Below are 16,129 nucleotides of genomic sequence, written 5' to 3' on the forward strand. Positions count from 1 at the left end.
ATCTCTTCACTCGCTCTGTGGAATAAAGGCGAGCCTGATGGCGGTGGTTCTGAACCGTGTGTAGTTGGTTATTTTGGAGGTTGGGCTGATGTTGGCTGTGGACGTACGTATGAATTCATGTGTGTGGGTGAGTATTCGCATTCCATGCCAAAGAACACAACAACATATTTTCATTTCAAATCATATCAAACATAAATGATTTATCTTTGTCAAAATCTCATGTTTAGTCCAACTTCTGTACATGTTAAATAGCTGCTTTTTAAACTAAAAGCACATGACTTTTATCCCTATTCTGCAGTTTCCCAGATCAAGCTGTTGAAGATTGACCTGAAGTCCGACGCATCGTTGGACCTGAATGATCCTTCAGTTCAGGAAGATCTTTTGAATCATGTCAGTGTCATTCCTAGTCTGAGTGTTAGCATTAGCTTGCAGCTACATGAGGCTGTATCTAGGCGCAGCAATGCTTTAAACTTCATTTTCACGTCAGCATACTAAAAATGTCAATGCTACATTTTGACGATTTGCATTATTGTATACCCACCTTATGTCAAGTTTAGTATGTTAGCATTCTAGGATTAGCTGAGGCTAATAGGAGTGTCCATAGTTTATGAACTAGGGTATATCATCGGAATCATGAACTTCTGTACAACTGTTCCACGGAAAGTCACGATATATACAGTTAAAAAAAACAAAATCGATTCAACAGACCAAGAGGTATTGTTGCTCATTACTCATATTCTTCTTTCTTGTTGACAATTGTAGCCTAGTCATGTTACGTTCGCGAGCGGCTTTGAGCGGCTTTGAGCGGCTTTGAACGGCACTTTGGTACGAACGAAGGGAACCGAATCGTACTTGGTGAGAGTCGTTCTTCAGTGTTACAGTGAGATGTTTTTTTTTTTGGGTGAAAAAATTTGCCATACGCAAAAACGCACTAGCATTTTGAAGGCAATTCGATAAAAACATGGGCAATGATAAAGTGGAGCGCAACATTTGTAAAGCCAAAATATAATTTAAAGCAGGGTCAACAAATAATATCCACCGCCACTTGAAAAAAAACGGCTCTTTTGAACGGCTCTCGGAAAGGAACGGAGCCATAAGATCAGGCTCCCTTCAAAGAGCCTTGATTCCCATCACTAGCCTACATTACCCACAATACAATTCAACAGCTTAAAGTGGACCTATCATCAGGGGTGCATATAACTGGTACGCAGGTACGCATGCGCGGCAGTAATCCGAAATGCGTACCGTCTGTTGTATCACAAAGCGCATTTGCGTACCGACGTGCTTCTTGAAGCTTTTCCAGAAGGCGGTTAGATCACCGGGCGACAGAGTCGGTCTCCGTGTGCACAGACAGGGCTGCTGTTAACGTCTGTCTGTACAACGGAATTGTGCCAAAACTACGCCAACCGGCTGCGGAGGGAGACTCCCCCCCTTCACTGGAGAACTGCACTAAAACAGCTGATCACAACGTTCACGCTCTGTGGTCACGGAGTACTCCACTAGCCCCCCCGTTGACGTTCACGATACAGAGGGCTCCATCAAATAAATTCGCGTGGAGCCAGGAGTGGGAGTACCAAACACTGAATCCAGGTACTCATCTGAGTACCTCACTGAGAAAGTTATGTGCACCCCTGCCTATCATGCTATATTTGAATAATATAGTGTAGGACCATACCTATATAAGGCATATTTATACTTTTTATTTTTCAAAATACCAAACAGATCATGCATTTTAGCCATTCCTCATTTCGCTCAATTTAACACTGTCTTTACATCATGGGCTGATTCTGTGAGAACAGCACCATCTACAGGCCTGGCATATGTACTACAGCGTCTCCAGCGCTTTCCAACGGCAATGTCCGTGGCTGTCTCCTCCTGATTGGAGTTGGCCCAATAGCCGTAGCACCACTTCTGTGACGTCATAGAAGTGTTCAAATCTGGATCAGTCTGTATCAGATCCGTTGCAGCCCCTTTTTAAGAGATTTGGGTATGGAGGAAAATAGAGAGGGTTGTGTTTTCTGACACTTGGTGAGTTCCCTGGAACACCGGGGACACATATTCATGTAGAAAAGACGTACAAAAGTGCATTTTGCATGATAGGTCACCTTTACGTAACTCGCCAAAACCCGAATTTGGTGCAGAATAGCCAAACTTTTATAAACGCAAAGGCAAAGGTCCTGAATGATTATAACTGTAACTTCCCCATAGAGTGAGGCAGGAATAAGTCCCACAACCAGAACCAATAGGCACTTTCACACTGGAGTACTTTTCCCCGTACTTTTCCCGTTTAGTTCCGTTAGTGCCTGGAATTTTGCGTTCACACCAAAAATAACTTTGACCCCCATTTGTAGTGCCTTCTAGAGAGGTGGGACTATCCTGGGGAGAAAAAAGTACCAATTTCTGATTGGCTGGGCGAATTGCAAACCACGCCCCGTAAAACTGGTTACCGTTTTGTGAAGTATTGTATTTGCTGACATTAGCATTATTAGCATTAGCCCCGCGGACCAACGGAGAGAGAATAAGTTATGGCAACACAAAAAAAAACATGGGAGCGGTGGAGATGAGGAGGTGTCGGCGTTCTGGCGATTTATTCGGAGTCCCAGCAGCTTCTACTGAAGCAAGTCCCCAACTCCGGGGACTTCCGGCCGGGGACTTCGGGTGGCAGTATACGCCGTGAAGTTGTTCGCGGCCTGCCAGTAAACCCAAAGCAGAAGAAGAAGAAGTGACGTCATCGGCTTCATTTGCGTAATCTTCCCTCAGGGAACTTATTCCGGTGAGAACGCGATCTGTACTTTGTGGGAAAAGTACTTGGTGTGAAAGCGGCTAATGTTTTTTTTATTTGGTTCGATCTCAGAAATTAGGTCTATGGTTAAAACAAGCTAAAGAGATTGGTTGGTTACCTTGGTTGGTGATTGGCTAATGGTTACCAAGCCAAAACATCGTTATGACATTATAATGTGGCCAAAATCTGATCAGCTCATTTTCAGACAGGTTTTTATAGAAATGGATCAAAAAGAGAGAGAATCTTTGTTTGTCTCTTTCCACAGAGGGGACACATGTTGATGTAGAAGAGACATGAAGAAGTGGATTTTGCATAATAGGTGACATTTAAGGGAAAACCAATAGGTTTCTAAGAACATTCATCTCACAAGAAAATGCTCCGACCATCAGTCCACATTGATTCTGCTTGAGGATTCACGACCAACAATCAAATGAATTTATAGGGCAACACTATATTAGGCAATATTACAGAAACTGTTGTCAAAACTATTTGTTCTTCTCTCTTGTAGATGGAGAAACATATGCGTGGCCATGGAATCCATCAGAAGTTCACACTGAGATGGAGGAAACCACCATCTAGAAAAGTCGATGAAAAAGAGGTTGAACCGTTACTGTAAATGTTGTTTTCCTTCTGATACAACAACACAGTCTCGTCTCAACTGTGAAATACTGAGCTACATATTTAAAATATTTAAATCTAGACCAATGATGTACTTTATGTGTGTTTAAGTGGAGCTTGAATTACTGTTTGCCCTTTTTCTTTTGTGCCAACCTTATTAACTCTGTTTCACAACATCCTCAATCCTCAAAATCCTCAAAATGTTATTTGATCACACTGAACAACAATGTGTGCAAAGTGTGTTTTTGCTCATTTTTAATGAATGCATTTGGGGACATTTGAAGAAGAGAAACTATGGATGGTAGATCACAGTCGATTACTGTCACTGAGCCAGGACTAAACTGTTGTGCACAAAGGTGGTTAACCTTTAAAACATTCCTTTATTTGTCTTTAAATGTTAAACTTAAAGTGAAATGTAGACACAAGCAGGACTCATGCACAGTAAATAGGGTGACCAGGTGCCAACAAGCAACATGTGGGACAAATAGGACATTTTTGCTGGACAATGCGGGACATGTTACTGCGTTACTAAGAGCTAGATTAGATAATGTTTATCCAACCCTTAAGAAGAACATTTGTATTAAACTATTAGCTTATAAATATGAATAACAATGCTTTACTTTGGTTTAATGTTTGCACAAACTATGCAAGTGAAGGAATTAATTATATTTGTTTTGAATGGAATTAACATAAAAAAGCGAGTTATCTGCCACAGCCTGCTGACCTGCGTGCTAAACGTTAATTAAATCAGCTGCTGTTACCTCATCTCTTTTGGTTTCAGGAGGAATATATCCATAGATCGATATTGTCTTTATGAGCCACGGGTTTCTTGAGAGTTTTGGGTAAGCGTCGCTTCAAAACATATTCACCTCTGTGCACAATTTTTCTTTTTTAAGTCTAACAATAACTCTCATGGAATGTCCCTCCACCGGCTACGCCCATAGGTTAATACATTTCTCTGTTGATTGATTGACATCTGACACAGCTAATGGTGATGATAGCCCTCTTGTTTTCTACACACCTTTGTATAAGGGCCTTGTTTAAGATGGGCGACTGTCAATCAAATGCCAGACATCGGCTAAATATGTGGGACAAATGATAAAAAGCTGTGCAAAGCAGGACACCTGGTCACCCTAACAGTAGTGTTCATTTCGTCAGCTATTTTTTAATTTAGTTTTAGTCTTAGTCCTGTGTTACATTTCCTTTTTAGTTTTAGTCATATTTAGTCACCTTCATCCTGTTTTTATTTAGTCAAGTTTTAGTCGACTAAAAGTCTGAGCATTTTAGTCTTATTGTAGTCAAAGAAAACTAATTATTTTAGTCTACTTTTTGTCAATGAAAACTGTTGAGTTTTTTTTCGTCATCAGATTATATAGAACATTTCAGTCAAACTAGTCTAGCCAAAACCAATCATTTGTAATTTTAGTTAAACTTATTTCACAATAAGATTATATCTTGTCCTTATTTGATGAAAAACACCGGTTTAATGATCAAGAAGCTTTGCAGAGAGTATCTGGTCTGGTTTGTGGCGTTTTACCAGCTGTGTATTGGCCACATTGCTTCCCTTCTGATAAAACAATGCATTTGCTTTTTTTCTCCGCCTCATTGTAGCGAGAATCAGCCCAAATATCACATTGTTTCTTTCTCCCAAGCAGTGGTGGTGTTAGACTTTTTCGTTGTCAGTCATTTTGATCAAAGCAGGACACCTGGTCACCCTAACAGTAAACCAAGTAAGAGTAAAGAGGACCAGTATGAGTTTCTATCGACATCTGAGACATGTGGCAGTTTTGAGATTTCAATTGTACTTTAAATGTATCTATGAACTCTTGATGTTGAATTTTAAATAGTTCTTTAGGTATAATTAGGCTTTTTTGTCAAGAAATATTAAAGATGGAAAAAGTAAAAGATACAGGTGGCAGCTTGTCTGATCTTTAGGAAGACCAATCATTATGGCGTTCTTAGAAAATAATGATGATGTAAAAAAGTACAAACTTGTACACGTTTAATAAAAACACCTCAAAGTTGACGTGATGAATACATGGTTTTCTGTCATTTTATTCTGAAAGACTTCACATGTAGGAAATAAGAACATTATAGTGATATTCCCTTTTTTACTGTGCACATACAAGTTGTATAAATACAGTATACAAAGATATGATCATGCACCGTTAAATGATAACAAATAAAAGATACTGACAAATGGCATGACTTAACCTGCTTTGACTTGATATTCAATACCAGTCAATGTAAAGGTCATTGTTCCTGCCCTGACTCAACTTCTCACTCACATGTTCAGGATAGGGTTTTCGTCATTTTAAGATGAATCCTACATGACCGTTTGTTTTTCAGTGGGATTCTGTTTCTCTGTAAAGGTCAATCTACCACTGGACCCTGATAGCAAAACACTATGACACCAAATCTAAGCTGGGTAAGGTTTATTTCCTGCAAACTGTATTTAGATGAATATGCAACTTACTTGTATTCAACAACAGAACATATTGTACATGTGTCATCATTATTCCTACAGACTGTCCTTTTAAGAAGTGTCAGCTATGATCAGAGTATAGATCCTGCCCAGTGTGATTCGCACTCTCAGAGATAATCCCAACATTTGGAGACACAGTGCGGTAGTTAGGAGAGATTAGTCCTGTAAACTAGATCCCTTCATGCACCAACATCCCTCTCTTTGAATTGGGATTACTCCCTAATGATGACTTGTGTCCTCGGTCCTCACTTTTTAGGCTAAAACCCGCAGAGAGAATCTGTCCTCAAGTGTTAGTGTGAGGGAGAGGATAACAAATGAATGTTATTAGCAGAGGAGAGATAGAGCAGGACAGATTAGCAGTAACGCCAGGTCCTTTCAGCATGTGATTATAAGACTCCTGCAAGACCTCAGTGGGAAAATGAAAGTGCAGCATAATTACCTGAGTCAGATCACCAATAAGTACCTCTGCAACTCATTTGAGCGGAGAGGAGAGCTCAGTTTTCTATCTCGCTATGACCGTAACGAATCATTTATCATTTACAGAATCAAAGAGGGGATGGTTTGATTCTGTAGTAATTACTCTAAGAAGCTTTAGCCACCAGAACAATTGGCAGATAGCTGATGCAGTGAAAACAGTCGGCCAAAACCTGCTCACAGTTCCTTTTCAGCAAAGAAATTATTCATCATCCCAAAACCTTCCATCTCCATACAGCACAAACGGATATGCTCTAAAAGCATTGTTGTAGTCAAGTCACCAATTCACGAGTCCAAGTCACTCTCGAGTCACCACTCTTCGAGTCCGAGTCCAAGTCCGAGTCACCAAGGGAGAGTCGTAGTCGAGTCCGAGTCCAAGTCCGAGTCACCCAAGGAGTGTCCGAGTCGAGTCCGAGTCATCATTAACTGTGTTCGAGTCTGAGTCACCCAAGGAGTGTCCGAGTCGAGTCCGAGTCATCATTACCTGTGTTCGAGTCCGAGTCACCCAAGGAGTGTCCGAGTCGAGCCCGAGTCCAATTCATCATTACCTGTGTTCAAGTCCAAGTCAAGTCTGAGTCACAAGTCTTCATGTATTAATCTTTGTGGATATATGTGTTGAAATGTTTAGCTGCTCCTCTACATTGCTTTTATCCTGTCATGTTATAGTAATCTGTCTATTGAACTACTGTGAAGCGAGTTTGGCTACAATTCTTGTAATAGGTGCTACAAATAAAGTTTATTACTAATATTAATATTATTATTGTAAATGACCTTTAATATGTCCAACTATATTTAAAATGAGTTAACTTTTAGAGAACTGATTATATTTGTATGCCAATATTTTCCTATGGTAAAGTTTTCGTTTTGCACTTTTATTTTGATAGTAATAAAATCGGGACTCTTATTTTGAAGGAACTTTTACCGGTTAAATCAGTTTACCGATAAAGATTAAGCCCCAGAAAGCACATGGCTACTTAGCATCCAAAATGACATCATTCTGCATGTTAAGTAGCCATGTGCTTTCGTGTTATCGGCTGAATCTTTATTTATTCATTAGATCACGTTACTCTGATGATATTGTTCAACGCAGCCTATATGTCTGAACTCGATCCTTCTCTTCAATCTTGTTTCCACATAACATAACGAGCATTTTGCGCTGCTCTTTTCCAATGTGGAAGCAGAATGTGTGAAAGCATACAGCATGATGCGGGGTCAGGGCCGTGGGAAGTAGGGGTGCTGAGGGTGCTGCAGCACCCCCTGGTGGAGGACAGGGGATCTGCACTTCTACAAGATATAATACCCCAAAAAATGATTTCCAGCCTTGATGTAACAACATTCATAATTAAGTAAAGATAACACCCTTTTCACCCTGGTTACATTTTCCATTTGCCCTGTACGATGGACGCTGTAGTGATGAAAGTGGGGGATGTTGGCTTATCAGGCGCCCGCAGCTCACAGCCAAAGTGAGAGAGATAGAGAGAGAGATATAGATAGAGAGATAGAGAGAGGGGGTGCACCGGTACCGGCGGGGATTGTTATTAGCTTCTGCTGCGCTAACGGATATGAGAAGCTGTTTCTACAATAATGTGGAGGGAGAGCTCTCCTGTCAGACTGAGAGGCTCAGTGAGGGAAAGGACTCTGAGGGTTTAGATAGTTCACTTTAGTCTAAGTTATCTCAGTGAGTCTCAAACGTTTTGATCACAATTTATGTAAACACATATTTCCAAGGCACACCTTTATAATTATTAGGATAAATAAAAACAGGTTTGAAATCATCCCAATGTATACTATAGGACAGTAAACCAAACATATCGTTTAAAACTGGAGAGATTTAAAAATATAGATAAATAAATAAATAAATGTTAACTGATAAAATAAGATATGAATGAACAACAAAAATAAAATAAGTTACATTTATTTGTTATTGGCTATGGTAGGTTATTGAAAATGTTCACATACTTATTTGATTATTAAAATGCAAACCGATCTTTTTCATATGGGTGTTTAGAGTTGTATCCCCTAGATCAGTCTCTAGTGATTGGGCGCTCAAAGTTCACCAGATTGAAGCATTTTACTTTAAAATGTTAAAGATCTTCCCGGGGGGGCACCCCGGACCCCCCTAGAGGATGTGGTCCACCCCCCAATTAAAACATGTTATAATACTAAATACATTTGAAGCCTTTAATATAAGCTGTCCACCATGTCAATACGTTTCTCTGTTTGTCGTGTATTGGTCTTTTATAGAGGTTTTTCATTGCCAGCTAAAATCTTGCCTAGGGCAGCAAATGGGTCAGAACCGGCCCTGGTGTCACAGCACCCCCCATTTGAAACATGTTCCCACGGCTATGTGCGGGGTGTGTCCTCGACATGTTTAGACTGGAATAGCGGGGCCCAGTACGTGAACTCGCCTCGCAGGTGCACATGCCAGGATAGAGGACATCAGACTCCAGAGAAAACTGGCTCGAGTCCGAGTCCAAGTCGGAGCGTCAATGTACAAGTCGAGTCCGAGTCATCGTGGGGGAAACATTCACGAGTCCGAGTCCGAGTCCAAGTCATCGTGTGCGAGAATTCATGAGTCCAAGTCGAGTCCCGAAAATCGGCACTCGAGTCCGATTCTTTCTTATTCTTTTTGTACTCATGCATATCTTACCAAGGACAGAAAGGAGCCCAATGTTCCTTTGTACTTCTTTCCAGGACTTGCATTTATAAGCTGGTATCCACACAGAAAATGCATTAACATCCTAGTGTGAATGCAGGCATACAAACAAATGCATGTGTTGAAAATCAGTTCAGTCAGACAACTCGCGTATAAAATGTTCATTCACAGCAGTGTATAGTTTGAGTTTGGCCACTACTCATCACTCATAGAATAATGTTTTACATTGAGCAGTGATGATAGTGGTGGGAGAGATGGCAAATATTGTAACTTAAAGGTCTCCTATTATGCCATTTTTGACATATACTCTCTCCAGTACAGGTTAGCAGGTATTAGCGATGCCAGCTAATGTAAACAAAGACCTATTACGTCCAAAACAGTCGGGCATTGTTTCTGATAGCAACTTTCTGATTGTGCTGTTGGTCCATATTTCTGATATTACGTCATATCGGACGCAAATCTTGATCAGCTCCGTTGTTCCCCCGTTTTTAGAGATTTGGGTAAGGAGGAAAAGAGAAAGGGTATGCATTTTTCATAATAGGTCCCCTTTAAATAGAGCGCAGATTTCACAGAATATTTTTTGGTTGGGTGGCAATACATGTCACATGTACTGTATATGTATCAATGGTTCCAGAGTGGACTGCCTGAACTATACAGGCTTCACTCCTTTTAAGTCAGTCTTTGGTGTTAATTTAACTTGTCTTGTATGAATACAATGACAGCAAAACAGGTTTATAAGTGTGTCTCTTGTAGCCCTTATGGCCGTTTTGAAAGTTCCAGTTGTGAACTAAACCCTCTGTTGGGAAAATACTGAATGTACTCTTCCAACATCAGAGTCCACATGATAACAAAGGTATCCCAACTGTAGCTTTGTACATGAGAGGATGTGTGATGACCTAGAAGAGCATCAGGACTGTTTGAGGCATATGATAGCTATGTGATTAACATGATGATTCAGCCTCTATGGAGAGAGACATATGACAAGCATGATCATTTCTGACGTGGAGCTAATCTGAAGTAAACATTGAATACTGCTTTCTATTCCTCCATCTTGTGACTGTGGAACTCCCTCTCTTGGATATCAGCATGTGAAGGACACTGTTCAGGAACTAGTTGATGCTCTGTATGTGATGACTCCTTCCATTCTGGAGAGGATCACAAATACATGGATCCTGAGATTGAAGCTCAAGCCAGTGACGAGTGATATTTTTCTAACACCCTCTGTCTAATTACATGTCTGAGAAAGCTAATTTCAAGACAATATAGGCTACATTTTGTTGGTAAAGTTAAGGTACTTGAAGTTAATAAAGACAGGCTTTATACACCTATCAGTACTTGGGTGTAAATAGCATTGTTAGTAAATCAAGCTCACTTTTGCTATATCTGAACTTAAAAATCCTGAATACAGAGATAGGATGCTTGAAGTATAGAGAGATCATATTATCTATCATGTCTTGTAAAAAAGGACTCACATTTGTTTTTGTTATAGGGGCAAAGATATGCACAAAGACCTAGATGATCTACAAGAAAAAGGAAAACCCCCAAAAGCACAATAGGGCCTCTTTATATAGGACAGGGCTCACAACTGCTACATTCAAACCGGCCATAAGAGGAACAAGAGACACAATTACTAACCTGTTTTGCTGTCATTTACCTTTTGAACTGTTATTGCCATGAAAGTGAAGTGAGAACGAACGTTATGTAAACACTGAAGACCTGAAACATCTCACATGGGCTCTATGTACTGTTGGTGATCAAGCATGAGGAAAGTTTTAACATACCTGCAATTATTCATTCATACAAAAGTGGGCTATATGCGTATCCATGAGGAAATGCAGATTCTATTCTGCACTTGTTATGCTGCAAACATCACTTTTCAACAAGTGTTTGTCTGTTTGTATGCCTGCATTCACGCTCCAATGTAAATGCATTTTCTGTGTGGGTGCCAGTGTATATATATATGTATACATATGCAAGTCCTGGAAAGAAGTACAAAGGAACATTGGGCTCCTTCCTGTCCTTGGTAAGATATGCATGAGTACAAAAAGAATAAGAAAGAATCGATCTCCAAAATAATGCTCAAGCAGGGCCAGAGTGCAGCCAGCATGCTTTACATTTAGAGCATATCCGTTTGTGCTGTATGGAGATGGAAGGTTTTGGGAAGGTGAATAATTTCTTTGCTGAAAAGGAACTGTGAGCAGGTTTTGGCCGACTGTTTTCACTGCATCAGCTATCTGCCAATTGTCCTGGTGGCTAAAGCTTCTTAGAGTAATTACTACAGAATCAAACCATCCCCTCTTTGATTCTGTAAATGATAAATGATTGATTACGGTCATAGCGAGATAGAACAGCGCTGCCAGGATCCTGATGAGGGTGTGCAAATATGATCACATCACCCCCATCCTTAATTCACTACACTGGCTCCCCGAGGAATTGAGGATCGAATTCAAGGTCTCCGTCCTCACCCACCGGTGTATCCATGGAACTGCCCCTCCCTGCCTCAAGGAACTCCTCACCCCCCATACCTCCTTGCGGACCACCCGCTCCAGCAACTCCAACCTCCTCAGACCCCCCAGGACCAAGCTCCGTACTATGGGATACCGGGCCTTCTGCTCTGTGGAACGCTCTCCCCGACCACATACTGTACGAGCACCACAGAAGCTTTTAAAAAAGGCCTCAAAACCCATCTATTCAATAGAGCCTTTCCCTAGACCTTTTATTTATTACCACCCATTTATTTTATTTTATTTGTATTTGTTTTGTTTGTTGTTATTGGTTTTTATTCATTCTACTGTGTTGCATACTGTTTTTATACTGTTCATGCTCACTGCTTGTGGCACTTTGGGATTTGAAGTCAAATATGAAGTGCTTTATAAATGAAACCCATTATTATAATTATAGAAAACTGAGCTCTCCTCTCCGCTCAAATGAGTTGCAGAGGAACTTATTGGTGATCTGACTCAGGTAATTATGCTGCACTTTCATGTTCCCACTGAGGTCTTGCAGGAGTCTTATAATCACATGCTGAAAGGAAGTGGCGTTACTGATAATCTTGAGGACAGATTCTCTCTGCGGGTATTAGCCTAAAAAGTGAGGACCGAGGACACAAGTCATCATTAGGGAGTAATCCCAATTCAAAGAGAGGGATGTTGGTGCGTGAAGGGATCTAGTTTACAGGACTAATCTCTCCTAACTACCGCACTGTGTCTCCAAATGTGTTAGGAACCTTGACAGACACTTGGACTCAAACGCACGACTCAAAAGAAAGTTTGTTCAAAAAAAGTCTTTACTTTGGAAAAGTATAAAGTTCAAACAAAAATCACTCCTGAGAGGCAAAACGTAGAAAAGCAAATTACAAACTAAATAAACTTGACTATGGTCACAAAGTACAATAATCTCTTGGCGAGACAAGATGGCTCTCTAAATGGCACAAGGCACAAGACGAACTGGCACAGGACAAAGGGAGACAGGACTATTTATACATGAGGTAAGGGGGAACAGGTGGAAACAATCAGGGGCGGGGCAGACGCTGACGATGGCGGGAAAACACACAAAGAGAGGAAGTAAGAGGACCTGAAATGAAAGACAAGAGGTAAGTACAAAAATAAAACAGAAGTGCAATGACAGGACTAGACAGGTGAACAAAAGGACTTGACTAAACATACATCTAACCTGGGCTATGAACTAAACGTGAAACAATAACCTGAACCTGATTAACATGACTTGAATAATTTAGCAGACATGACGGGATGTTACAAAATGTTGGGATTATCTCTGAGAGTGCGAATCACACTGGGCAGGATCTATACTCTGATCATAGCTGACACTTCTTAAAAGGACAGTCTGTAGGAATAATGATGACACATGTACAATATGTTCTGTTGTTGAATACAAGTAAGTTGCATATACATCTAAATACAGTTAGCAGGAAATAAACCTTACCCAGCTTAGATTTGGTGTCATAGTGTTTTGCTATCAGGGTCCAGTGGTAGATTGACCTTTACAGAGAAACAGAATCCCACTGAAAAACAAACGGTCATGTAGGATTCATCTTAAAATGACGAAAACCCTATCCTGAACATGTGAGTGAGAACTTGAGTCAGGGCAGGAACAATGACCTTTACATTGACTGGAATTGAATATCAAGTCAAAGCAGGTTAAGTCATGCCATGTCAGTATCTTTTATTTGTTATCATTTAACGGTGCATGATCATATCTTTGTATACTGTATTTATACAACTTGTATGTGCACAGTAAAAAGGGAATATCAGTATAATGCTCTCATTTACTACATGTGAAGTCTTTCAGAATAAGATGACAGAAAACCATGTATTCATCACGTCAACTTTGAGATGTTTTTATTAAACGTGTACAAGTTTGTACTTTTTTACATCATCATTATTTTCTAAGAACGCCATAATGATTGGTCTTTCTAAAGATCAGACAAGCTGCCACCTGTATCTTTGACTTTTTCCATCTTTAATATTTCTTGACAAGAAAGCCTAATTATACCTAAAGAACTATTTAAAATTCAACATCAAGAGTTCATAGATACATTTAAAGTACAATTGAAATCTCGAAATTGCCACATGTCTCAGATGTCGATAGAAACTCACACTGTTCCTCTTTACTCTTACTTGGTTTACTGTTAGGGTGACCAGGTGTCCTGCTTTGATCAAAATGACTGACAACGAAAAAGTCTAACGCCACCACTGCTTGGGAGAAAGAAACAATGTGATATTTGGGCCCATTTTCGCTACAATGAGGCTGAGAAAAAAAGCGAATACATTGTTTTATCAGAAGGGAAGCAATGTGGCCAATACACAGCTGGTAAAAACACCACAAACCAGACCAGATACTCTCTGCAAAGCTTCTTGATCATTCAACCTGTGTTTCCATCAAACAAGGACAAGATATAATCTTATTGTGAAATAAGTTTAACTAAAATTACAAATGATTGGTTTTGGCTAGACTAGTTTGACTGAAATGTTCTATATAATCTGATGACGGAAAAAAACTCAAGTTTTCATTGACAAAAAGTAGACTAAAATAATTAGTTTTCTTTGACTAAAATAAGATTAAAATGCTCAGACTTTTAGTCGACTAAAACTTGACTAAATAAAAACAGGATGAAGGTGACTAAATATGACTAAAACTAAAAAGGAAATGTAACACAGGACTAAGACTAAAACTAAATTAAAAAATAGCTGAGGAAATGAACACTACTGTTAGGGTGACCAGGTGTCCTGCTTTGTGCGGGACTGCACAGCTTTTTATCATTTGTCCCACACATTTAGCCGATGTCTGGCATTTGATTGACAGTCGCCCATCTTAAACAAGGCCCTTATACAAAGGTGTGTAGAAAACAAGAGGGCTGTCATCACCATTAGCTGTGTCAGATGTCAATCAATCGACAGAGAAATGTATTAACCTATGGGTGTAGCCGGTGGAGGGACATTCCATGAGAGTTATTGCCAGATTTAAAAAAGAAAGATTGTGCACGGAGGTGAATATGTTTTAAAGCGACGCTTCCCCAAAACTCTCAAGAAACCCGTGGCTCATAAAGACAATAATGATCTATGGATATATTCCTCCTGAAACCAAAAGAGATGAGGTAACAGCAGCTGATTTAATTAACGTTTAGCACGCGGGTCAGCAGGCTGTGGCAGATAACTCGCTTTTTTTATGTTAATTCCATTCAAAACAAATATAATTAATTCCTTCACTTGCATAGTTTGTGCAAACATTAAACCAAAGTAAAGCATTGTTATTCATATTTATAAGCTAATAGTTTAATACAAATGTTCTTCTTAAGGGTTGGATAAACATTATCTAATCTAGCTCTTAGTAACGCAGTAACATGTCCCGCATTGTCCAGCAAAAATGTCCTATTTGTCCCACATGTTGCTTGTTGGCACCTGGTCACCCTATTTACTGTGCATGAGTCCTGCTTGTGTCTACATTTCACTTTAAGTTTAACATTTAAAGACAAATAAAGGAATGTTTTAAAGGGCAACCACCTTTGTGCACAACAGATTAGTCCTGGCTCAGTGACAGTAATCGACTGTGATTTACCATCCATAGTTTCTCTTCTTCAAATGTCCCCAAATGCATTCATTAAAAATGAGCAAAAACACACTTTGCACACATTGTTGTTCAGTGTGATCAAATAACATTTTGAGGATTTTGAGGATTGAGGATGTTGTGAAACAGAGTTAATAAGGTTGGCACATAAGAAAAAGGGCAAACAGTAATTCAAGCTCCACTTAAACACACATAAAGTACATCATTGGTCTAGATTTAAATCTTTTAAATATGTAGCTCAGTATTTCACAGTTGAGACGAGACTGTGTTGTTGTATCAGAAGGAAAACAACATTTACAGTAACGGTTCAACCTCGTTTTCATCGACTTTTCTAGATGGTGGTTTCCTCCATCTCAGTGTGAACTTCTGATGGATCCCATGGCCACGCATATGTTTCTCCATCTACAAGAGAGAAGAACAAATAGTTTTGACAGCAGTTTCTGTAATATTGCCTAATATAGTTTTGCCCTATACATTCATTTGATTGTTGGTCGTGAATCCTTAAAGGTGGGGTAGGTAATTTTGGAGAAACCAGCTGGAGTGCGCTAGAATTTGAAAGTACACAGCTGGGAAAGATCTGCCACTTCCTGACAGAGCCCCTCCCCCAACACACACGAACGTGCACATGACCAATGAGGGCACGAGATAAGTTTGTGCACAGATGGAAGGCTGACAGGCAGGTAGGCCATCCAGTTACTTTAGCCGGGCCGGCTCAGATGATTGGTCGTGCTTTTTACAGCGCCACGGCTTCCACAGATGAAATTATTTTATGGATTTTTTGTCAAAGCACTTCAGATATTCATTGCTATCGGGATGTTAAGAGCACTCCATGGAATATAACAAAAAGTGTATCTCGAGCCGGTTTCTCAAACTTACCTACCCCACCTTTAAGCCAAATCAATGTGGACTGATGGTCAGAGCAATTTCTTGTGAGATGAATGTTCTTAGAAACCTATTTGTTTCCCCTTAAATGTCACCTATTATGCAAATCCACTTCTTCATGTCTCTTCTACATCAACATGTGTCCCCT

The 16,129-nt window shown here is 39.9% G+C and overlaps 1 long non-coding RNA gene across 1 annotated transcript; it reads left to right on the plus strand.

Annotated features, from left to right (window-relative positions):
• Nucleotides 1–4,473, plus strand: LOC307023177. The gene is made up of 3 exons (XR_013803616.1): nucleotides 1–127; nucleotides 299–390; nucleotides 3,291–4,473. It is a non-coding gene; the product is annotated as an uncharacterized lncRNA (long non-coding RNA).
• Nucleotides 4,474–16,129: the final 11,656 nt, after the last annotated feature.

Source organism: Notothenia rossii (assembly GCF_949606895.1).
Source record: "Notothenia rossii genome assembly, chromosome: 10".
NCBI classification, from domain to species: domain Eukaryota; kingdom Metazoa; phylum Chordata; class Actinopteri; order Perciformes; family Nototheniidae; genus Notothenia; species Notothenia rossii.